This window comes from Rhinolophus sinicus, linkage group LG02 (assembly GCF_036562045.2).
Source record: "Rhinolophus sinicus isolate RSC01 linkage group LG02, ASM3656204v1, whole genome shotgun sequence".
Taxonomy (NCBI): Eukaryota; Metazoa; Chordata; class Mammalia; order Chiroptera; family Rhinolophidae; genus Rhinolophus; species Rhinolophus sinicus.
In genome coordinates, this window is record NC_133752.1 from 67,972,338 (window position 1) to 67,999,822 (window position 27,485).

At 36.9% G+C, this 27,485-nt stretch overlaps 1 long non-coding RNA gene across 1 annotated transcript in view; it reads right to left on the minus strand.

The window, feature by feature from the left end:
• Positions 1-27,485, minus strand: part of LOC141568315 (uncharacterized) — a 693,059-nt gene that overhangs the window by 232,487 nt on the left and 433,087 nt on the right. The window lies entirely within an intron of this gene.

Below are 27,485 nucleotides of genomic sequence, written 5' to 3' on the forward strand. Positions count from 1 at the left end.
TACTTGACTTAATAGAAAGTAAAAAAAAAAAAACAGAAAGTTAAAGACACCACCTATTTTAGCCAAATGCTACACAATATTACTTATTATGAGGCATATTTATATTTTTTCAGTGCAGTGTATACATTTCTTTCTAACTGGATCAGCATCTTTATAGATCACTAAGAGATAGTCCTTATGAAGTTACAATCCCAGCATCCTATACTTGCATAGTTTTTGCACTTTCTTCTAACCCCCTGGATTCATGGCATGATACTAGCTTATCATTTATTCTTTGTGGCACAATTGTAAGCCACATCCCTCCAAACTGTAAAGATGTTTATCGTGTCCTTCTTAATGTCATAAGGTTTCCACCAACCTTAGTTGCCTGCCAAGCTTTACCCTCTATTCCCATGATCACTGCCTAGAAGAAAACTTGAAGTGCATACAACTTGCCTTTTAACATCCAGCTCAATACGTGTCATCTCCTTCCTTGTAGGAGATCCAGGAACCTTCTGCCAGTCATCATGGCTCAAAATTCTACAGTAGAACATGAAATAAAGGATAGGAAGGGAAGCCAAAGACAACATGCATTTAACTTAAAATGTAGTGAAATTCTCATCAGCTGATGGCTCTCAGAACATGAGAATACATGATGGATGATATGTCATTTCTAAATAGATTGATAGATGATAGGTAGATAGATAGATCAATCGATAGATAATAGACAAGTAACTTCAATGAATTGTTTTTATATGTATGGAAAACATGAACTTGTTGGGATATTGAATGCATTAGATGGCACAGGCAGGACACAAAAGAAACTTGACAGGCTGGAAATGTTGGAGTAAATCTTATGACATAGAATTTCATAGGGATGATAAAAGGTCTTATATTTGACCACAACAGGATTAAGAGTATTGTAGCTTAGTGGTTCAGAGTACCAACTCTGGAGCAAGGCTGTCAGAGTTCAGATTCTGGCACCATCACTTATACATAAATGTATGACACTGACAAATCATTTGACCTCACTGTGACTTGCTTTCTTTATCTATAAAATGGGGTTAATTATAGTTTCAATTTCATAAGGTTGTTTAAGAATTAAATGAATTAATGTATTTAAAGCACTTAGAAAAATGCCTGACATAAAGTTAGTGCTATGTAAGTGTAGTGAGAGAGGGGGCATGATTTCACTGCAGCAAATGTGCAGGTAAACATAATTAAGGAATAAGAAGTAAGTCAAAGTCAATTTGTGTTTTAAAAATGAGATTAATATTGAAAATTAAAGAAATAAAAGTTCCTGTGCTTGTAGGCTATATCACTGATGAACAGGACTTAAATCAAGAAGAAGCAACAGTGATTTGCTGCCTGTTATTCAAACCACATCTGGAGGATTGGTTAAAGACAAAGTAAAGGGCATATGAAAGAGCAAAAGCAAGAGAGAGAAGAGATTCAAAGCCATATCCAATGAGGAGTGACTGAGTCAAAGGCAATAGGGAAGTTTGGCCTAAGAAAGAAGACTCTCTTAAGAGATGCAGAGGACATGATGGCTGTCATCAAATATCTGAAAAGTTGTCACATGTCGAGGAATTAGATTAGATCTATAATACCCCAATTGGGTATAATTAGGTAGAGAAATTAAAGGGAAACTAAATTCAGCTCATTATATTTTAGAAAGTTTCCTTAAAGAACATCTCAGAAATGGAAAGGCCTGCCTCAAAATCTATGGCATTCTTGTTCAGGAACTGTTCGAGAACAGACTCAGTAGTAGACAGCTATTTTACTTGCTCTTGCTGGCAGGGTCAAAAGGTGGATGGAGAATTTGGGCGTGCTAAAGGAGGAAGGACTGGAATGACAGCTTATGGAGTGGCAGTCCCCTGGGCAGAAGCACCTCTCATTCACAGCCATAACCAAAGCAGCAGTGCTACAAAAATGTAGTCCAAAAAGCATCAAAGTCTAAAGTAACAATGAGGCTGACAGTGAAATAATCAACGCAGACATTAGGTGGCCAAATCCAAAGGATAAAAACCTAAAAAGCCACTGAGGATTCACCTCAGATGCAGCTTCCTCAGAGAGGCCATTTTCTGACCACAGTATCTGTTAGTCCCTCATAGACACTCTCTCTAGAATCACCATGCTTTGTTTTTGTTTGTTTGGTTTAATTTATCATTGTCTGAAATTATCTTGTTTACTTATGCAATTATTTATTTTCTATTTCCCTTCCTAAAATGTAAGCTCCATGAGAATAGGGTCCTTTTCTTTTCAGTTTTGTTTTTCACTGTGTGCCCAGCATTTAAAGGAGTGCCCAATATATAGAATGCACCCAGTAAGCATTTAGTTAAACAGCACATGAGTGAACATCCAGATTTATGGACAAATAAAGAACTAAGGCAGCCAGAAGCCATGGAGATCCTTGAGAGAGCAAGCTGTTTCTCTTTCCAGAAATAACTCCAGAGTTAATGAGTGACCACCTGGTTTATATATTCAAGCCTAATGGTTTGGGGATAAATAATGTGTCCTAGACAATTATGGATACTTGAGGAAATTGAGAGTAAAAAATATCTAAGGAAGTTTCAAACTCTGGGCAAGGGGAAGATAGGTGGACTACCCTAAAACTCTATACATAAGTGGTTTTCAGAGGATCAACCTAGAGCAGCAGCACCAGAATCACTTAAGAACTTGTAAGAATGCAAATGTTTATCCTCCTAATTCAGACCTACTGAACCAAAAACTCTAGGGGTGGAGCCTAGCAATTTGTGTTTTATCAAAACTTCTATAGGAAGTTATCATGCATGCTATGGTTTGAAAAACATTGGGCTACATGATCTGAGGCCCTTCCAATGCTCCATGATTCTGTAAGAAACAGAAAGCATAGGAATAAGCCCCGGGTGGTAGAAAAGAATTCTGAGGGCACTCCTAAGCCACCCCGTGGAGCATGAAAACAACAATAAAAACATCAACTAGAATAATTCCTCAGGGTGTTAATCGTTTCTTTGCTTGTTCTGAGTAGAAAAATATTTCTTGTATGAAAATGCTATATTTAACAATATAACATATGTCTTTCCTGCAGGAGTTCTCAGAGCCTTAATACTGATAAAAATGGTGGCTCTCAAAAAAAAAAAAAAATGGAGGTATAATATTTTGACTTTTGCACAGGTATTTGATCAAGAATCCCTATTCCCACAGTGTATCTTTCAGGAAGAGTGCTTTGCTGAATAGAATCAAGGAAACACATGTCAAGGATGATAAATTTTTACGAGAGTCAAGTTCCCAAAAAACAGAAGAGGTGCTGGTAGAATCCAAGGGCCAAGATTTTGTCCATGACTAATCATGTCTGTACATTCAAGTATCCCTTTCTATTAGCAGGACATTGTTGCTCTAGTGTAAGATGTGACTGATATTTATGTTTCTAGAAAACTGTACGCTCCATTAATGGAAACATGAAGAACAGATGTGCCAATAAGTCTCAGATTGTTTTCTAGATCGTGAGCGGCTTGCACATTTTTTTTTATATTCATATAAGTGAAGAATGACAGGAGTTTTGTTCCTCTTTTTCCTAGTTTAAAGAAGCTAAATGTGAACTCAGCTGTGATTCATTAAACAGTATTACCTGTGTCAGGCATTAGAAAATTGCATTTCAGCTGAGGACAGGAAACTGTTGTGAGTTACTGTAATGGAAAACAACCTTTCAATTAATTTATTTAAGAATTTGCAATATTCATTTAAGAGCAGAAAAAACAAGATGGAATGCTGAACCCAAAAAAATTAATCTGTATACATAATGCCCATTAAAATACAGGAGGAATTCAATGCTGTCTCTCCAAAAATACCATTCAAACTGTGTTAGAGCAGACTCACTAGCTTCACGGGTTCTGTAAAGTACACCAAGGGACCTTAATGAACACTAATTAATCAAAGTAATATTTGTTCCATTTCTAATTAACTCCTGCAATGAATGTTTGTAAGACAGACTATGGATGCCTAAACACAAGTCTATTATTTATTTAGGCATTATTTATTTATGCCTCCAACTATATCCAGACTAAATTGATTCAAACCACAATGCAAGTAACCAATACAATAAAACTGTTTTCAAAAGCACAGGATAAAAAATTGAGTCAGGCAGTAAGTGGGGAGAGAGAGGCAAAGGAAAGTAATTATAGAATAAAATCCAAGGAAAAGGAACCCAAGCAAAATTCATAATAAACAATCCCTCTGACTTAGCTTTGAACTTCCTGGCTATCATTTAATATACATAACATATACTAGTATGTCATATAAACTAGTATATATCATATATACTATAATATATAATAGCATACTATAGTATATAATATACTATAATTAATAATAGTACATGAAATATACTATAATACCTATAAAATGAGTTGCAAATCTTTCATTAACTACTGAAAGGCAGCACAATGGTGGATAAAGTTTATCTTAATCTTAAATTCTGAAATAAACACACACACATACACACACGTTCTGACAATTAAGTTCACGAACTTGTTGCAATGATGTTGCTAACCTTTTTTGATATCAGAAGGATTATTCATTATTAATTTGTACCTAGTGGACAAACTGTTAACCAAGTTTACCATTTGGAAGTGCTGAAAAGGTTCCGTGAAAAAGTTAGATGAAAATGACCTGAACTTTTGGCCAACAATTCATGGCTCTTACATCACGACAATGCACCAGCTCACACGGCACTGTCTGTGAGGGAGTTTTTAGCCAGTAAACAAATAACTGTATTGGAACACCCTCCTATTCACCTGATCTGGCCCCCCATGACTTCTTTCTATACCTGAAGATCAAGGAAATATTGAAAGGAAGACATTTTGAGGACATTCAGGGTATCAAGGGTAATACAATGACAGCTTTGATGGCCATTCCAGAAAAAGAGTTCCAAAATTGCTTTGAAGGGTAGGCTAGTCTCTGGCATTGGTGCATAGCCTCCCAAGGGGAGTACTTCAAAGGTGACCGTAGTGATATTCAGCAAAGAGGTATGGAGAACTTTTTTTCTAGGATGAGTTAGCGAACTTAATTATCCAACCTCGTGTGCATTTTGCATTGTTGACTGAGCCGTGCACTGTGGATGCATGTCCACTGACAGTACTAACATGGGGTTAAATCTGCACAGGAGAAATGGTTCTGGATATCTGAAAAATCAGGTATAAGTTGAAGGTGTCAAATAGCCCTTATAAGTACAGCAAACCATATTTGTTTATCAGAAATGTAGATCAGGCTTAGAGAGATTTTGTGATTCCTTCATGGACCAGCTAGGGGTTGATTTTCTGGTGTTGCTTAAACCCGACTGGCCAGATAAATTTATTTTGCCAATTGGCTGGATTAAATAAAGGCTTTCACATTTGGAAATGAAGGAATTCCTTTTCAATTTTTGTTTCCCTGGGCCTAGCAATGCCCTCGATATAGTTAAGTGTCCCAAAATCTTTGAATAAACAGCTATTATGTAGGTGTTTTGGAAACAGATTGTTAAGAGACTCATTCATGTATTCAATGAATAGTTATTATACAACTTTGACGTTCCAGCCACTGTGCTAGGTCTGAGGATACAATGATGAGCTGGGCAGACTTACAAAAACCAACAATGAATAATTATGCAAATTAAGATCTTAATTCCAATTGTGATGAATTTTCAAGAGAAAGATAGGAAATAGGGAAGAAGAACTACTGTAACCACTTGACTTTGGGGATTGAGGATTTTGTGGATAATATTCTCAGGATGTTGGAAGCCAGGTCATCTGAGCACAATAATTATTATTTTGAGTATTTACTATGTCATGGCCCTGGGTTAGTCACTGTGGGGTACACAGATGACTAAGATGCAGCCTCTACACTTAACAACATTGAAATTCAATAATAAAGATGTACTCTAGCTATAATCTAAAGAAAAATCTGTTAGCTACATAAAAGATAGATCACAAATCCACCTCATAAAATTCAGAGGAAAAGAGCTTCCTTACAACTGAAATGATCAGAGAGCTTTATAAAGAAAGAGACATTTGTAATGGGCATTTTAAAAATGCATATGTGAAATAACATAAATCTCCATCGACTGATAAATGGATAATGATGTTGAATAGTATTCCAAGAAGGAAATCCTGCCATTTGTGACAACATGGATGGACCTGGAGGACATTATGCTAAGTGAATAAGCTAGACACAGAAAGGCAAATACGGTGATCTCACTTAGACTGTATATGGAAATCTAAAATAGTCAAATTCATGAAGTGGAGAATAGAATGGTGGTTGCCAGGGTCTGTGGAGGGGAGAGAGAATGGGGAGGTAGTGGTGAAAGGGAACAGTTTCTGCTCTGCAGAATAAATAAGTTCTGAGACCTATAGAGCATAGTGCCTGTAGCTAGCAATACTGCACTGTATACTTAAAATTTGTTAAGAGGGTAGATCTTACATTAAGTGTTCTTACCACACACACACACACACACACACACACACAAAATGATGATGGTAATAATAATAAAGGGACTGGGAAGAAACTTGAGGAGGTGATAGATATTTCTGTAGCCTCTGTGGTGAAACTTCATGGATATATATACTTCTCCTCAAACTCACCAAATGGTATACATTAAATATGCACTGTTTTTTACATGTCAATCGTACCTGAGGAAAGTACTTTAAAGACAAAAATAAGTGCCTATGTAGAATGCTGATGGAGGAAAAAGAGGAGTGTATTTTAGTTGACAGAAAAGCAAAAGCAAAGGGGATGGTATGAGGAAACAATAGGCAGCTGTCGTGCGGCACAGATCAAAGACACAGGTAGGTTAATAAAGGGATAAGGCAGGACAGGTGAGTTACAGCCAGTTCACGCGACTCTCAGATGGCAGGCTACAAAGTCTGCTCTGCATTCAGGATGTGATGGGAACCCACTGGAGACGTTTGATCACAGGAATGACACGATAAAAGGGAGCCTCAAGAACCTTAAACTCTGTGGGGTGATTTTAAGAGATTTGAGACCAAAGGTAATCAGACCAGCTGGTAGTCCAGACATGAGGTAAAAAGGGCCTGAACTCTGACAGTGGGAATGGAAATGAGAAATTAGTAAAGAACGCTGAGCTCCGAATCCGTTAGAAATCCCCCGTAGTAACTGATCTGATCACAGCAGAAGTGACACCTCCATTAACTCTATTGAATCCTGTCTCTGGGAGCATAAGAACTGATTGGTCCTCAGAGACACTCCTGAAGCAAATGCAAGCTTATTCTGCCACCATCTGCATGGATGGATTCGACTACACAGGACCACCCACACAGTCTTTGACTTCATTGTAAAATCACATACTATATCAACAACATTGCCGCATTTGTCCCATGGTGCTCTTTTGCATAGCCTTGAAGTTATTAAAATACATTTAATTTTTCCCACTTCACTCTCCGTTTCATTCCAAAGAGGCTTCACTTTCTTCTTATCAAAATTTTTCTGTCTCCTTACCTAAGATTATTCCTTACCTACCAAAAATGTAAGTTAGGGTATCATATCTTGGAAGAGAAGAGAATGGAAGGAAATTCTATATTCAAACAGTAACTACTAAACACTAAATGTCCAAGAAACTTGGGACATCTGTAGCCCTAGAGGTGCCTCTATTTAATAAAGAAAGGACCTGCCAATGACATGCTTTGTTACTAGAAACTTTATTCCTGATGGTAAAATATAAACCAGGAGGCAAACCTCTAGTGGTTTAGAAATGCAGGCTTGAGAGTCAGACTTCCTATTTTTATGTCCCTTGGCTCTCTCATGTATTAGCTGAGATGTGGAAAGACAGGCAACTCCTCCAGGCCTCAATTTCCTTACCTGAAAATGGGAATAGAAATTATACTGATCTTATGTGTGTTTTTTTAATTACATGAAATGATCCACATAAAGAACTTTAATACAGTACCAAGCACATAGCACTCAAAGAGAGTGAGATATGATTACGATTTTTATTACTTTTTATAATATTATCAATCAACATCATGCTGGAAGTCTTCTATCTCCACTTCCCTTTATGGAAAAATGGTTTTGGTATAATCTCAGTCTAGCTTGGGATGTCCCTCTCTCTTTTCAAGGTCATCTGCAACCCAATGATTTAGAGGCGATGTGCCTCAACATACACAGTCCAAAAGCATCTTCCCTTGATGCCCAATACAAGATCCCTTCCTCATGACCATTAATCTTCCTGAGTCACTGAAGATTTTCTCAGAGGTAAGATGACCAGAATTTCCATTGTCCTCCTCCATGCTAAGTAAAGTGTATACTAAGGAACTTTGTTCAAAGATACTTTGTTAAACAATCACCTCAGAAGCTAACAGAAAAGTTAGGGTGTAGATTTTGTTTTTGTTTTAAATTTGGAAATATCTCTCATGATATCTACTTCACATGAGATTGCTTCACCCTAAGATAACACATTTTTTCATAACCTAACAAAAGTTTGTCATTTTTTATATACTCCATGACTATGTCCTTGAATGTGTAAACAAAAACTCAAACACCCTCTATATCAGCTTTTCTCCAAAAAATATTCTATAGCATTGTCCCCTGAGGTGTCTTTTCTCAAAGCTAGTCAAACAAATGTGGAAACACTGTGTTCCCTATCCATTCTCCCTTAGAGGTTGACAATGAATATCAGCATTTTAAAGGTTCTTAGAAATCTCATCAAAAGGAAATATATTAAATTATGTTTTACTCAGGGGTTTATTTTTTAATAACAAAACTTTTTAGTATTACATATAACAAATACCATGTTGAAGAAATAATGTTCTAGAAATGTTGACTCATCTAAATTTTAATCAAGGCATTGAAAACCCTTGAATTATTTTTTAGATTAAACTACTAAAAATTGTTCAAGAAATTGAAGGCAATCATTTAGATCTTAAATGTTGTTCACCATTTACCTTTTTTAAGGGGTTGCTATTCCTAAAATTATTGAAACAAACTACCATAGATGATCAGAATTTAACTAAAAATCATAGTGACTATTTCATGGTATTAATATGCAAATTGTTGGGAAAACTATTTTTAATAGCTATCTTGAAATCTCAGTAGGGCCATCAGTAGGAAACTTTCAATTTATTATTTTTATATTTTGCCCTGATCATTGGACAAGACATTTTATACATACTGTATGCTTGGGCATTTGACACTTGAAAGGTTCCATAAAGCGATGCTAAGAGCCTTTTTAATCATCACACACTGAAGGACACTAAACGTTGATCATCAAAAGGGGCATCAAAATGAATAAAAGGCCTTCATTAACTTTTGATCTCCTGAGCCTGGGGGAGAGACAAACACATAAAGCTTTCTCTGTCAGGTTGACAGAAGCACAGGTTTTTAAGATACATGTGCCAAGAGCTCACAATTATATGTTTCTGCAAAAGGATTCCAAAAGTCTCTATGACCAGTAACTTGAAATGGAAAAAAAAAAAAAAAAGTAGAACCACATGTTTTGATTTAATAATGTCTATTACTGAAGCGCTGGAGCACAACATTGGGTAAAATACGTCGTAACGTTTTCAGCAGCTTCTAAAGTAGGTCCTGCCTAAACTTGGGACACGAGCATTTAGAGGGGCAGGGAGAAAGAGTAAAAGAAGTAAGTATGGGGCAAGAGGGAGAAACTCAGAGTGTGGATGAAAATACTTTAAAACTTTCAAATCTGAAAGAACTTTGTTGGTGCATTTTTCAAAGTTTTTTTTTTTTTTTTAATTAATAAATGAATGCCTCTGTAGAACAGAATTATATCTGGAAGTCTGATAAGAAATGTTTAACATTCATTCACATTTTTTAAGTGGTGTTCCCTCATAGGTTGACTATACAGGATCTAACACTATGAGTTTCAATAATAAACAACATAGAATGACATTTTGATTATTATTTTATTTTATTCACTTTTCTTCTCTAATTATTCTCTATTTGTACCTCCCTTCTTCTGTTAAAAATAAAGATGGATTAAAGAAACCCTAAAACATACATGTAGTCCCATGTTCATTACATCATTATTTGCAACAGCCAAGATATGGAAGCAACCTAAGTGTCCATGGATGGAAGAATGGATAAAGAAAATGTGGTATACATACAATGGAATATTATTCAGCCATAAAAAGAAGGAAATCCTGCCATTTGCAACAACATAGATGAAGTTTGAGTAAATTATGCCAAATAAAATAAGTCAGACATAGAAAGACAAACGCCATATGATCTCATATGTAGAATCTAAACAAAACCAAACTCAAAGAAACAGAATAGATTGGTGGTGCGAGAGGTATGGGGATGGATGAAATGGTGAAGGTGATCAAGGGTACAAACTTCAAGTTATAAAATAAGTCCTGGGGATGTAATGTACAGCATAATAGTAAAAGTTAATAATGCTCTATTGTATATTTGAAAGTTGCTAAGAGAGATCTTAAAAATTCTTATCACGATGAGGATATAACTACATAGATGTTAGCCAGACTTACTATGGTGATCATTTGCAGTATATACAAATATTGAATCATTATGCTGTATACCTGAAACTAATATAATGTGTATGTCAATTATATCTGAAAGGAAGAAAGAAAGAAAGAAAGAAGGAAGGAAAGAAAGAAAGAAAGACAAAAAGAAAGAAAGACAGGAGAAAAAAAAAGAGAGAAAGAAACCCTAATTTGTGTTGCCAAATTAGGCACTGACTTAAAGACTAGGTGTAAACACAAAAATAGTTTAACTTGCTGATAAACACCAACAAATATTGTAGATTCAGATCAGGACCCATATTTTAAATAGCACATTTTGTTTAACTGGCTGAGATTCACTTTTGCTTTAAAACAATATGGATTCAGCCTAATAATCAATTAAATGAAATTATTAATAATTTTATATTATATTTATTATTGTAACTCAATAATACATCTTATTAAATGTAGTTTGATTTATATATGACATATATATGTCATATATATATATATATGACATTGAATATATTATTTAACTTCTTCATGTTGTAGATCCTTTATGGAAAAACCATGATCCCTCAGGCTGTCCAGCCTGATCTGGTAGCTTTCCTAACCCTTCTATTCTGCTTGACTCCCAGTACACCATTCTTACCACACAATGACCCTGGGTGTCATTTCGGTGTAGAAATAAAAACCATGGACACATTTCTTCTCTATGCATTTGGAAGCAATATCCTAGGTACACAGTTGTCCTCTCATCCTTCTCTTCAGGCTCAGAGAAATAAATGTTTCCTTCTCTCTCTAAATATAAGCCCTCAGTTTCATGCATCCATATCTCTTTTCAGTTTCTGCAGGGCAGTATGAGTGCCTGCTGGGTTTTCTGGTTTGTTTGTTTGGTTTGTTTGTTTGTTTGTTTGTTTAATGACTTTCTTCTTTGACCCAGAATCTGAAACTTACATCTGGTTCTTTCCCTTCATTACTTTCAAACAACTACAATACTATGTAATAGTATTAAGAGTTGATGATTCAGAAAGCCTGAAAGTAAAAAAAAAAAAAAAATCATTATTTACTCTCAGCAAGGTATGAAAATAGATTAAGCAGTATTAGAAACATTTTCAACAACATCTGAATGAAAATTAAATTAAAAACAAAAGTTAGGATCAGAGGAAGGGTTAGCTCACAAAATGTCAGAAAATGTATAACTCCATTATCCTACCCCCAGAGTAATCTAGTTGAAATTAATAATAAAAACTCTGAAACAAAAATTACAGAATTGCCATCCTATTGTACTTAATCATATTTTTATCTTAAACAAGTCACTAAACTTCAGTGAGCCTCAGTGTTCATGTCTATAAAATGAGAGTTTCTTTAGAGCTGTATTTTTAACTGCTGACCACACAATCCATTCATAAGCGGTGAGCAGGGATGGTTTTTCTGGTATAAAACCTGTGCAGTTGTATAGGGTCCCAAGCTCAGAATACACACACACACACACACACACACCACAGCTCTGACAATTAAGTTTGTGAACTTGCCACTGTGTGCTTACATTGGAAGCACTGTATAAACAGCTTGGTAAAGTTTCATTACCTTAGTATACCGTGTTTACCCGAAAATAAGACCTAGCCAGACAATCAGCTCTAATGTGTATTTTGGAGCAAAAATTAGTATAAGACCTGGTCTTATATTATATTACCAGTGTCTCACAGCCGTGTTTGTGTCGATGTGTGGCAGTGTCTTGCTGAGTAGTGTTCATCTTTGCGTGTTTTTGTGTGCCTTCATGAGAATGTCTGAGCTTGAATTAAAGCAAAGAAGAAACATTACATTTCTTGTTAAACTTGGCAAAAGTGGAAGTGAAATCAGGGACATGTTAGTCCAAGTTTATGGGGATAATGCCAAGAAGAAAATGGCAGTGTACGTTTTTCTAAGGGGAGAGAATGTGTCACTGATGAAGAGAGGTCAGGGTAGCCAGTAACGAGCAAAACTGATGAAAACATTGCAAACATTTGTCGAACTGTGCAACAAAATCATTGGCTGACTGTGAGAAGCATAGCTGACCAAGTAAATATTGATAGAGAAACAATTAGGAAAATCTTAACTGAAAATGTTGGCCTGAGAAAGGTCCTAAAGGAACTCAATGATGAACAAAAGCAAAGGAAAGTCAAAGTTAGCCAAGACCTTCTGGAGAGGCAAGACGGTATTTTGAGCCATGTTATCACCAGTGATGAAACATGGATGTACCAGTTAGACCCTGAAACAAAGTATCCAAGCACAATGGAAGTCAGCCAATTCTCCACCACCATGTAAGTTCCATCAGTTCAAATTAAGAGTCAAAACAATGTTGCTAAGCTTTCTTGCTATCAAAGGGATTGTTCATTATGAATTTGTACCAACTGGACAAACAGTTAGCCAAGTTTACTATTTGGAAGTGCTGAAAAGGCTGCGTGAAAAAGTTAGATGAAAATGACCTGAACTTTTCATGAACAGTTCACATCAATGTGAACTGCATCACAACAATGCACCAGCTTACAGGGCACTGTCTGTGAGGGAGCTTTTAGCCAGCAAACAAATAACTGTATGGGAACACCCTCCCTACTCACCTGATCTGCCCCCCAATGACTTCTTTCTTTACTGGAAGATAAAGGAAATATTGAAAGGAAGACATTTTGATGACATTCAGGACCTCAAGGGTAATATGATGACAGCTCTGATGATCATTCCAGAAAAAGAGTTTCAAAATTGCTTTGAAGGGTGGACTAGGAACTGGTGTTGGTGCACAGCTTCCCAAGGGGAGTACTTAAGGGTGACTAGAGCTATTCAGCAATGTGGTATGTAGCACCTTTTCTAGCATAAGTTCACGAACTTAATTGCCAAACCAGTGCGTGTGTGTGTGTGTGTGTGTATAATATATATAATATATAGTGTACATATATATGTGTATTACATATGTACACTATATATATATTGTTTGTTTGTTTGTTTGTTTGTTTGTTTACCAAGGAGACCCAATAGTTTCATTTTGCTTTGGGCCCTGCAAAGCATGTAGCTGGTCCTGATAATGAAATCAGTTTGATGGGTTGAGATCAGCACTTTTAATGAACTAGTAAAAAAGAAAAAATGTCAAGGTACATCACACAAAGCATAAATAATTTCACAAAACTCTTGTTCTGGTTTTATTTACATGCATGCATACATTTGTGTATGGAGAAGGTGGGAGAATATGTGTCTATGTGTGTACATTGTGTTGCAAAATAAAATGTATTTTTATGTGTTGTGGTCAGTGATTAGGCAATTCCTAAGGTCCCTACCAATTCTAACATTCTAGGATTCTATGTCTCTTGTTATTAATTGAGATAGCATAATTAAAGAGGACTTTTCTTCACTAGGGGAAAAATAAAACACCATCTAGTGGGCAAATCTAATGATTCCAACAAAAGGATTAAAAGTAAAAGCCAGCTAGTGTACTTCCCTTTTGAAATGCTCCTATATACAAAGAATGAAAATAGTAACTTAAAAATAAACATTCTAAATATGGAGCTATAATATAACCATACTTTATAAATAAATCAAGATCAATATCACATAGTATATAACAACAACAACAAAACAAAAAAAAAACAAAAATAACAGGAAAGGTAGAATTATTCTTTGTTTGCAAAATATCAAGCATGTATTTTCCAAAGATCATAACACGCTAAATTGGCCTCTCATTGTATGGTGCACCCCCAACATCACTGTCATACACCTTAATATAATTATTTTGATCCTCCAAATATTTATAACTCCTACTAGGTCTTTTTTATTTTTTTTAAGATAACATCCAGTATGATTGATCCTACTCAACATTCTGATATCTATTTATTGAACCTGCACATTGGACCTGGGATAAAAGACAGTATTAATGAACAGCAAGTGCTTTCCAGAGATAGGTGTATTGACATAAAACTGCCAAATATACATTTGTTTTCATATTTAGAAAGCAATAGCATTCTTTTCCTTTTAAAGAAACTACTTTTATAACCTACATTTACAAAATGTGAGCTTCCCAGAGATTAAAGGCTTTTTCTAGCCAAGCAGAAATAGGATGGAGTTAAAACATTTTCCTGACACATTCTAGACTCACCCAAGTTCAACAGGGAAGCTGGTAAAAGGCTCATTCAGCAGTAATATCCATGTAGGAGAATAGTCAAAAGATCAAATTATGACCACAAAATGAACTGAAAGCCAGGGAAGCCTCCGCTTATAATCGTAGTGCTAAAATCATTTCAATTTAAGTCCATTTTGGAAGCTTCATATATATGTTAATTATTTGTCTAATTGCTACCATTCCAGGTGCCACCCTGTGTGTTCTGGATGCTCATCACAAGCACCTTGCAGATAAAATACAATTTGAATATACAGGTTCTGAGACTGACAAATAGTTATCATTTTTCTTCTGTGCTTAAGGATGTCATATTCATATTCTGGCTGATAAAACACTGCTAACAGCATTCCTGTGCCCCAATATTAGACAAAAGATCAGAGAGGAATAGCCTAGCAGTAATAAAACCAATCAGTGTTACGTGTGTGTCAAGAAACTAGCTATATACACTTATGCAAAAAGTCATGAATAAAGTTGACTGCTCGCAAGTTAAGTTAAAAGACCCACACTTGTCTCTTGTTTCAACTCCAGCCACTATTTTGTTTTCTCTTGGGCTTCAGCTCCCTAATTAGCGAAGGGAAGAGGTGAACATTTTCCCAGATTCATCTTCCAAACTCACTGTTAGTTTTACAGAAAGGCAGTAGGATACATATAAAGAACAACTCCAGGCTCTGAAGTTTTCTTCTAGTCATGGCCCAACTTGCTATGTGAACCAGGGCCATTCACTCAGTTACAGAGAAGCTCAACTTTTTCTCATCTCTAAGATGAAAATTCTTCTAATTCTCTAGTTTATAGAATGAACACACAAATGAAATGAATCTTGTATGGGAAAACTGATTTGTGAACACTGAATTTCTGTTATAAATGTTAGATTATTGCCTTTGAGTTAGATGAGAAATAATTCAGAGAGGAGCTATTTAGATATCCTGGATCCCCCTAACTTCCCAGGAAACTCATTACAAAAGAAGACATAATTCCAATAGTGTCAGAACACTGGAAGAATTAATGATAATTATAAGATGAATAGAGTTAAGGTGAAAAAAGATACACAGTCTGATGATCCATCCATATTTAGCCACCTGAAACAAAACAAACCCGCAATTCTGAAAGAAAATAGGACAAACCTAGGAAGATTAGGAAGATTCTTACTTGCTCAGAGCCACAGAAACATAAGCAGCCAGGTATTGGGGAGTTTTGCTTATCCTACAGGAATTCGTTGAGAGCCAGCTAGAGGATAATTATTTCCTTCCATCTCCTCCAGCTCGACCATTTCTGTTCCACATCCCATACACGCATACCATTGTAACCACTATTAATATTGAGTGTTTAGAGGAAAGAAAGACCTGGAGAAGTGACCAGCTGTGGTCAGATAGATGGATGTGCTTACAAGTCTGGTCTGCATAGTATGACTGAATGTGGAGTGTACCCAGTACCACTCAACTCCAAAACCAAATTACAGTGCTAGTTCTAGGAGAGGAGCAAATGAATAGATACCACTTGGCATATAAGTAGGTAAAACAGCAAAGCATTACAAGCACTGGATTTCTATCAGACAAACCCGTGTTTTTCACTATAGCAAACAGAGTTTTCATGATCTAACCTCTGTCTTCTCTGGTGTCGTTTCTTTGGACTTTTACATTGCATTTTCACATTATGGCAGTAAAGAAATGTTTGTATTCCTTTATTCAAACACTATATTGTTTCTGTAGTCCATCATTTGCCTTAAAATAAAAACAGCATTCCTTTCAGACATGTGTTCTACCTCATTACTGCTTTCACATCATTAAGCCGCATTTCAAGTGACAAGTCTTTTAAGCAATCTTTTCTAAATGTGAAGCTGATTTTGTGGCCTTCTGTGTTCTCAGGAAATGTTATGCATGGACTTGTGCTGATTTATCATGTCAACAAAGTCTATACATATATTTCTGCTGCCTCCAGCTACAACAGGAGAACAAGTTTCCTGGGGCAGAGATGGTGTCCTGGTCTCTTTTGTGCAGCCACCACCAGACACAGTGTTTGTCTACTTTCCTGATAAGCAGTTCCTGGGATTTCAGCAGGTTCTACAATTCTGGCAAGGGCACAGGTGTTTTGGGACAAACCCACAAGAGCTAAGGGTAAAGAAAAGATAGGACCAAAAGGGAATATCAGAGACAATCCAAAATTGATTGCTTGAGCGATCCAGTAGACAGTTAAACCCAAGAGTGTCAGCACAGGGGCAGGTGAAAGCCAGGCACAGACAGGAGGAAAGAAGGGAGAAAGTCAATCAAGCACCGGAAGCAGAATCTGGAACGTTTCCTTGCCAGCAATCTGAGCTTCAGGAGCCTTGAATGAGAGTAGTTCTTGTTTCAGGACTGGGGGTGAGAGGAGGTGTTAAAGATACAAAGAAGGCAGGATAATTGTGAAGTTACCTTCACATGCAATATCTGATTTAAACCCCACTGCATCTCTACCAAAACTAACATCAAATGTGACTCCATGACACAAACATAAACTAAAGGGGATAAAGAAGAAAATAAAACCTCAGTCTTCTGTGAACCCATCCAAGAAAAAATTGCAATCAGTAATGCCCTAAAAGTATGTTGCACTAGCTGCCACTTTATGACAGACGGCAAACCATCAAAACAGTTCCACGGGATGATTAAGTATTCTTGTTGCAATGCTTTGGAAACTGCTTTAGGTGAATTAAACGCAGTTTCAATGTATGTTAATAAATGGTAGTTTAAACTCAGAAATGTAATACACAAAAGATTTTACACACACACACACACACACACGGGTAATATTTACAGTACCTGAAACTGCCTGATTTGTGTTTGTAATAAACATGTGAATTTATTAAAGAGCCAAGGAGCAAACTTAACATTGAATATTCAGAACAAGGAATAGTTTTATCCAAGGGAATAATTCATAGGCAGATGGAAGTGAATATGCAAAATTGTTCCAGTTAAGCAAATGTCTCAGATAAATTTTCAAGATAAAACATGTCTAGAGTCCTGTGCAATTTGCAGTATTTTTAATAGTCTGTTACTGGACGTTTTTTTTATATGACATAGGTTATTTTATCATCCTACTTCTCTGAAGCAACACTGAGTATGAAAAACTGAAAAGCTTCTGGGCAGGCAGTGGGTAGGAGTAGAAGTCGAATAACGATGTTTTAACAGGACTATGAAAGGATGACAGATGTACAAGGGAAAGTTCTTAAACATGTTGGAGATGAAGCCCATTAAGCCCCCAATCCCTGTGATATCTGTCTCATCACTCAGTCTGGGATTCATTACACAAATGGTTCAGTACTTCCAAGATGCATTAGAGTTAGTGCCTTAGTGTTAGAGCCTCATTCCTGGAATCACCGTATTAAATTTAGAGATGGAATTCTGGAAAAAAAAAATTGTAATTCCAAGACTAGAAAGGAATGCGTGCCAAAAAGGTTAAGGGATAGACTGAAATAAAACACCTTGGGTTTGATTCCCAGCTCTACCAAGTATAAGATACGTCACCTTGGGCAACTGGCTAAGTCTTTGTGTGTTTCCATTTCCTTGTCTGTAAAACAAAGATAATGTCACTTACCTCACAGAGTTTCTAGGAGAAATAAATCATACAATGATTTTTAAATGATGGCACATAGTAAGTCCACGGATGAGGACAGAAACAAATAGCTGATATAATCAAATAGTGCAACATTCACATAAATGTGTTTTTACTGCAATGCTGTATAACTTTTCTTGCAAGGCCTTAAAAGGTCTACACAGCTTCCAGCTTTACTGCTTATAATGCTTTTTTGGAAACCCATTCACCATGCTGTGAGGAAGCACAATCAGACATGTGGAGAGGACCACTTGGAAAACTGAGGCTCTTGGCTGACAGCCCCTCCTGAGCCCCAAACTGAGGGCAAGCACCAATTATTAGTATGTGAGTGAGGTCATCTGGATCTCCAGCCATCCCAATACCTCATGTAATTCCACATGAAGCAGAACTGCTCAGAAATGCCCTGATCAAATTTCCAACTCAGAAGACAATGAACAGATTAAATAGTTAAATGGTTGTTGTCAGTAAGTCAATGAATTAAGCTTCCAATGGTCACCTTCTGCTTATTCTGCATGCTAGATTCCCATCCTACGTGCTTCTGCAACACACTATTGTTACCCTACCTTAGCACTTATGCTCCATCTTAATCACCTCTTACGTCTCTTTACCTCTCACTGTGCTACGTGCAAAACTAGTTGTATATAGTAATTGACAACTGCAACAACTAGAGGAAATGTTGGGATCCTGAACATTTATGTAATGCTTGGACAATATTTATTACTACAGATAATATATAGTCTCTAAAGTATATTAGTTTATATTGAATAAACAAGGTCATAAACTTTTCTGAAGTGAAATAAGGTCTCTAGGTCTGGGCCCTCTAGCTACACCTTTCCTCACTTCCATCCAAGTAGTTCTGGGAGGATCCCCAGAGACTGATTCTCACCAGATGGGCCCTTTTCACAATTCTACAGCACCTACTCATTTTCTCCTTTCATGCTTCAGGTTGCTGAAGTACTATTTCGTGCTGTTCCCGATGCTGCAATGAGCAGCTCTGGCACTGAAGCTCTCCACAGGAGTGCTACTAATGTCTTCATTTCTAAATGTTTAAGGTGCTAAGATCCTCACAAATGGCATTGACTAAGTCAAGCCCAATATCTTTTGCACCTTCTCAATAAGGACAAACATGTGGTGATAACTCCCCTGCTGGAGCTACTGGCAAGCCTTTAATACTCTACGTGGATTGAAGTAAAATAGTCTTACACTAGACGGAATGACACTCTCTTGTTTGTCCTTTCAACAGATATTTATTTATTTAGTGGCACTGTTCTCAGCACTGGGGTGCAATGGAAAACAAGGTAGACAAAGATTCTGCTCTATAAAACCTGCAGGCAGACCAAACACAAACACATACAGGACATAACTATAAATTATGATAAGCTATACAATACCAGAATGCTGGAATAGAATAAGATGAGGGAGATCTACCTTCATCCTTTAGAGGCTAGGGACAGCCTTTCTGTGGAGGTGACACTTTAGCTGCATTCAAAAGTATGAGCCAGAGCAAAAAACAAAGGAGGAGGAGGAAGAAGAAGGGAAAGAGATGCAGTAAGAAATATTTCTTGGCAGAGGAAACAGTATGTCCAAAGACCCTGCGGTTAAAAAAAAATAAACAAAAACAAAACAAAAATGAAAACATAAAAACTTGGTCTGTTCTAGGAGCTGAGCGGAAGCCAATGAACTTCAAATAGTGAGCTCCAGTATGAGCGAATTAGACAAACAAGCTGGGAGTAGGTCATGCTGGGACTCATAGGCCAGAGAAAAGACTTTGCACTAGATGTGCAATGGGCAGCAATGGCAGCTGACAAGGGAATGGCATGATACTATTTAACTTTTAGAAATATCAACCTGGCTGTTGTGATGAGAATGAAGGAGAACAGACTTAAACAAGACAAAAATAGAAATAAAGTATGAGTCCAAGGGAATATTGGCTTAGACTAGAGAGAGTAGAAGGAAAAGAAATAAAGATGTTGAGACATATATTCTAGCATTGCCCTACTTCCTTGAACCGAAGTTAAACCTCAATTGTCTATTCATTACTCGATAAACCTCTACTGATCATTTCATCAGTCCTTCAGTTCTCCTGAAACTTTGATCGAGATGGCTTTTGCCATCAGCTATTGCCTATGCTACAAGTGCACATATTCTTTAGCAAAAACCTAAGGAACAGAATTAATGAAACTTTCTGAACTATACAAATTCCTACCAAATATATCCAATTATGAGGACCAGATCAAAGACGTGTCTTCCTAAATTTGTCAAGATACCTAATTAAATGGAATCCTGCACATGGTATCTTGTCATTGGTCTACACCTATATGATGTGGCAGTAATCCAATTTTCTCAATCCACCTTTGCTAAATTTTGTGCTTCTTTAGAGATAAAGAGAAAATGGCACCAGCAGTTTTGGTTTTAGCCCCATGGAGCCTACTGTTCTGCTGCAACTCAACAGCCACCAGTCTTAAGCTCAAAGAGAAAGGAAAAAAATCAAGCAATGCAGTAACTCTGAGCCCAAGGCAACTGTGAGGTTTGCAAAGGCCAGGGTCGGGACCAGGCTTCTGTATATCTAACATAAAAAGAGATACAAGTTCAGAAAATGGATCTTAAATTAGAAGTATAATTCTTGATAATGTAAGTTATGGTAAGACAGGTATTTTGAAGTATACAATATTGGTTACAGTTCATATCTCCACACAAAATAAAACTGATTAAGAAAGAAAATATCTTTGCTAATGCTCTGAAAAAGAGGATACTTAAATTGATGGGTTTTGTTTCTTTTCACAGGAAAACTCCTTGAAATCAACAAACGACCAGTAACAATATGGTACAAAATGTGGGCATTGCTGAAGCCAGTTAAAGGGACTTATTTTCTGTGTGGGTGACAGTAGTTGCATGAAGTGCATGTAAAATTATGATGCCTTGTCTAAAATAACTAAGTCCCTGATAGAGGTCAGGACCATTTTGCAATTTCGTGGCATCAGATGTAATATGCAATGAAATATGCATGAAGAGAAAGAGGTTTTAAATCCACAGGGCTCTGTGGCAGGGTGAACAATGGAAAGAAGGTTTAATAGATTGGGAATATGGTTATCAAAAGAAGGTAATGCCTTTTCAACATCCAGTGTGATTTGATAATGACATATCTCTTCTATGATATCCCTTTTGTTTAAAAGATTTGTAATAAGAATCACAGGTAAGCTTCAAGAGCGGTCACGTGCATCTGTAATATGTTTGTGTATGCACAAACCTAAAAAATAGCTTCACTAAATGTGAAATAAGACATACATACACACAGAGAGAGAAGACCAGGTAAAGACACAGGGAGAAGTCCACCACTTACAAGCCAAGGAGAGATGCTTCAGAAGAAACAAATTTTGCTAACACATTACTAAACTTATAAACTCCAGAACTGTGAGAAAATAAATTTATGTTCCTTAAGCTACCCTGTTTGTGGTACTTTGTAATGTCAGCTAGTGCAAACTAATATAACTACTAACTTCCTAAATTCAGGGCAATAAGAACTCCCTAAATACAGATACTGGTAGTACTACAAAGATCACTTTTCTATACACATCACCTAAAATTAAATGGAAGTATAACTGAGACAATATCTTATAAAATGAAACCAACACAATCTGTGGTTGGGTATGTGTTTCCTTCATAAGCCTGGCCAAGTGTCTCATACGTTTAGAGCTCTAATAGACTCAGGGGAATAGAATCAGTCCATTCAGGAACCCCCGGCCCTGTGCCACAACATAGAAAAGCCCAGAACTGAGATATAGAAATAAGAAAAGAACAGGCTGTAGGGTTAGCTTCCTGGGGCAATGGTAAATTTTCTCAGCCAGGGGAGGGTCCACCTCAGAGCAAAACAAACTGTCCCAGGTGAACGTCATCTCAAATCCTTGTCCCTGCTCTCAGGTACCGTGTAAAACTTCTAGCTGATGTAACAGTTGGTTCTGTTACTACTTTACATGTCTGCCTCAATTCACTGGACCCGAATTTCCTATAGAGCAAAGACCACATGTCTGGCATATCAAAAGCACACGTGTTTAATAAGTCGATGAATACGTAAATGGATGACTACAAAAATAAATTACGTCCTGAAGATAAAGATTCAAAACTTCCAAACAGCAGGCAATTGGCAGTGCAGGCAAATGAATTGTCTAACAGCAGATATAAGTAACAAAGTCATTGGACAATACACATTATTCAGTCCCTGAAGGCATTGTCAATCTCACTGTAATTTAGTCCCAAGAAGATTGGACCTAGATACTTTCAACTTTGGTTATATGGTTAAAACAGATCTAACAACCAGACTGAGTCAATGCTGAATCAATGAACTTCAGTCTTTCCTTCCAAGGAAAAGATTGATCCCACAGTCCCTAGGGATGAAGAAACCTGCATTTGGAAAGTGATTTAGGAACACAACATTGTTAAACTCCCTAAGGAAAAGTTACATGCCCATGCTCTATCCCTAGCCATAATACATATTGGGTTCTCAATACACAATCATTGATTGAATCAACTAGAGTCAATTCACTTTCAAAATATACCCAAGTTGTCTCAAACATATAATACTTGCAAATTAATAAAGCTGTGCTATGAAACAAATTTCAATAATTAACTGATCCAGATATACCAAATGTGAATGGGTGACATTTAATGAAAACAGCCCCTCCAGTATCGTCACTGTCTGAATCACGCAGAGCCTGTCAGGCAGACTCACTCAGCTCCACTCGCTATTTGGTCTGCAGCCAGTGAGAAAGCACGTGGGTCGAACAGCTTAATCAAGATGTGTTCTGGTGCACTCACTGTGCTTATTATTTTAATGTGAGCTGAGCATTCATCATTTTAATTACACATTCATAGTACCTTAGCCATCTATGCAGCGATCGAATTGTTCAAAAGATGAAATATTTGCTTTTTTGACCCAAGGGACAAAATTGTAGCGAGGAAAGGGGTGAAGAGAGCGGTGAAGCTGATAAAGGGGGCATGAAGGAAACTGACATTATTTAGACACATGCTATGTGCCAGCCCTGGTGATAGGCTCGTAACGTGTCTGATCATACAGTCCTCATAATAACCTTTTGGGGCAGGCATAATTATCTCCATTTTATAGATGACATAAGTGTATCTCAGAGATTTACTAAATCAATTTAGTTTAAAACAATAATCATTTATTTATTTCACAGTTCTACAACTCTATAATGAGTCTGGGTTTCAGCTGAGAGATTGTCTGGTCTCTGCTGGGCTGTCAAGCACCTGTTATCACTGTAGGCTCGCCAGGGGACTCTGGTTCCAGGAAATGGCCAGTCATCAGTTGGGGACCCCTTCTCCTTCACGTGGTCTCTCCACTTGTGATGACAGGTCTGGGCTCTGAAGTGCCACACAGCCGCCTCATTCTGTTGGCAAAGCAATTGCAAGGCCAAATGCAGAGTCAAGGGGTGAGTAAACAGACATCACCCTAATGGAAGGAGCTGCAAAGCCACAAGGATAGAGCAGAGAATTGGAAACATTTTTCAGTCAAACTATCACAGATATCAAGTGGTTTAGCCAAGATCAAACAACTGGTAATCGCTGAGACATCTTTTTGAACTCAAGTCTTGAATCTTAATCTTTTATTCTCTCTTCCTTGTCATTGTTCTCCCTTAAAACAAGGCACAATTGGGTGAATGGGGGGAAATGTTAGGTTCCAATTAAGCTGAGATAACTGTATCTTTCCACACCTTTGGAAACCTAATCCCCACCTAGAGGTCATTTTGAAATAACTAGCTTTCCATCTACAGAAGGATTCTCCTAGACTAAACTGCTTTTCTGGATCAATGTCAAGCTATGTTTCACAAGTGTCAAATTCAGCAACTGCTTTTGAATCATTATACCTGAAAATCATTGTACAGAACCATATAATACCAAATATTAAAAAACTGAACTCAAACCAAGAGGCACAATTTTCATTTCATAAAAGCGATAGAAACTCTCTGTGGAGCTGGTGTTATAAAATGCCACTCTCGTCATCACTGTGACTTCATTTAATAATGCTGCCTCTACATGTAAAGAAAATATTAAAAGAGTCCTGCTTTCTACCTTGCCTCTATGCCCTATGGCCCATTTCTATCTCTCTTCTTCCTTTATCAGATCTCGTTCCAAACTTTCCAGATATTTTCATATTTCTCTTTTCAAGTAGTTTCCTTCAAAATGTGTTATTCCAAATTTAATTGTACTCAGAGTAGAATCCAGTTGCTTCATTTTTTTGTGCTCTTAAGAGTAGCAGCTGTCTATCTAAGCAAAATGGATTCGGCTCCCAAACTAAAAATTACGGATAGAGCAAAAGATATTTTTTTTAAATACTAAAATAAAGAGCCAAGTTTTGCTGACACTAAGTACCTTCACAGCCTGAAGAAGAAGCAAATACAAGTGGAATCATGCTTGCTCTGGATTACAGATAATGCAAAACTAAAGCTCCATACATGCGTATTCATTATGTATCACACATAAAATACTTTATCTCACCAACTCTAGGGTTTTCTCTTATTACTGTAAGTGTTTAAAAACTCAAATTGTATTTTAACCCAGAACAGTTCTCAGCAACTGCCACAATATTACATAAATAGTCCATATTCAAGAAATGTGTGTTGTACAATGAAAAAAATTTCATTCACTACAATGTGTACCTATTAAAAGCTTGAATTCCCAGGCTATTTCTGCTCTTCATCTGATTAATTGTCATAAGACCTAATTTAGTTTAAAGGTCAGGGAATAGTTCCCAGAAACTACAACATAGAATTAATAAATTGTTTATGATCCTTAATAGCCTTTCGTTTTCTGGCAATAACCTGTTAGAAATGCTATATATTAACTGTTATGTTGGTCTATTTGTTTTGTCTGATTATCTTTAAACGTTTGGTAGAAGGGAGAGATTCCTTAAAAAAAAAAAAAAAAGGATTCTAAAATGCAGGTTCCAATCAAACTAACCAAATAACAAAAGGCCACATTGCAAAGGACAAGCACATAATCCTCCTCTAGTTTTAGAAAAAGATTCCAGCAAGAAAGGTTTTCAGAGTCAGTACTCTCTCAAAGTCATACCCTTGAGTTGTCACAACCAAAGCAACTGCACCAGACAGGGGAGCCATCCAGGATTAGGAATGGCTTCGGAAGCCGATCAATTCAGGCAGTACATATGCTATATCAGCGTCACCTTGGCTGACTTCTCACCACAGGAGTATTTACAGGCCTTAGAGCTTGATCCTGAAAGTGGAGTCTTACAAAAAGGGCAGGAAACATCAGCCACGGGGCTAAGGAGGACCTACACAGGAAAACTGAGGATGGCTGTCTTGGTAGGAAAGAACTCCCACAATACTCAGGAAATAATAGCAAAGTTCCAAGAAAGAGAATATATATTTTTTAAACTGCAGTGTGGAACTGACTGCACAAATGCAGGTAGGAGTTATGAATACTAACAGCTAAGTCTGTCTGACCCCTACCATGGGTTATGTTATAGTAAATGCTTTGTTTCATTTATTCCTCACACTAACTCTAAAAGGTAGATATTGCTTTACCCCTATTTACAAGTAAGAAAATTGAGCAGAAGGTTAAATAATGTTCCCTAGGTCATGCAGCAAAGTCTGGTTTGAACCCCCAGCTCCCTGATCCCAGAGCCCATACCTTCAACCTGTACATTTATTGCCTCGAGTGTAGCCTGGCATTCCATTTAGATGAGGGCAAACTTAGAATAACTGTATTGCCTTTACACAGGGGAAATTAAGTTATTCATATACATAACTAAACATAACTAATTATATATCTGTATATGTGGATATTTTACATTAAACAATTATTCTAATCAAAGTATGATGTTATATGTAAGTATACATTACCATTTTCAGATAGAATAGGATTAGGTAGTCCTTTCTTGTTGTAAGAATAGAGTGCCCATTATATCAACTTGCAAGATAAAGCATCAACTGTTCCATTATTCAAAGCACACGAACATTCTTAAGTCACCATCGCAAAATTCCAAATCATCAGGCCTGCACTTGAGGGTATAACCTTGAACCAAGTCAAAATTTGCTTTCAAAATTCATTCAAAATCTCACCCGAAAGGCTGAGTATACTATAATTATAGCCACCACTTTTTGAATACTTACTATGTATCACATGCTTTATATGCATTAGATCCAATTCTTATATAAAAGGGCAATAGTTTGACATTGATACTTACGGTTGTTTTGGTTTTGGTTATTTTGATTCCTTTTATCTATAATCTCCCTCCTTACTATTCCAACCTCAGCAATGCATTTGAAATAGAGAGAAAAAATGGGTCAAATTCATAGCTTTCAGACTTCTATAAATATTTAACAGAGCTAATATTGAAAGCTACAGTTATCAATTATAGGAGCCAGGTCCTTGAGAATAAAATTTTTTCTTTCTCTCTCTCTCTCTCTCTCTCTCTCTCTCTCTCTCTCTCTCATCTTTTTCTGCTTCTTTCTTCTTAAATTCTAATCATCTGTCTTTAATGCAGTACCGTGACTCCTTCTGGTCCCTAAGTCCATGTGGTCTAGTGTGTTGTTTAAGGCCACTGTTTCCATGTTGATTTTCTGTGTGGGGTGTCAGTGTGGTATCAAGTCCCCTGCTATGACTGTGTTACTTATAATCTCTGTCCTTATGTCAGTCAGTATTTGTTTTATATATTTAGGTGCTCCTATGTTGGGTGCATAAATGTTTACTAAGGTGATGTCCTCTTGTTGAATTGATCCCTTTATTATTATACAATGTACTTCTTTGTGTCTTAGTGTTGCCTTTGTTTTAAAGTCTATTTTGTCCGATATGAGTATTGCTACCTCAGTTTTTTTCTTGGAGAAACACACATTCTTAAGTTACATTCATTCACAAAAAACAAGATTTTTTTGCATACCCTATACTGCAATGGTGAAATATTGTACCTACTATATTTCAACATGCCTCTAAGGGAAATAATACTATTTTCACTACCAATGAGACCAAGTTTCCACATAATTAAACAACTTGTGCAGCTTGTAATTTCTGTGAATTGAGAATCACAGGCAGGTATTTCTTGTTCCAAGGTTGATCCACTATACCAGGGCGCCATTCTCAACAAGTTCTCAGTTCCATCCTTGTACTAGGTTAGATTCCCAGAAAACCAATGTTCTAATGAGTATTTCCTCATATACACACACCCCGAACATGCACTACCCATAGGTTCTTTCTGACTTCTTCCTCAACCTATATGCAGAAGTACTGTCCCCTCACTCTGCCCAGAATGCTATTGCTCTACTCCTAGTCCCAGATCTGGGAGCCTGCCCTGGACTTCCAACTGG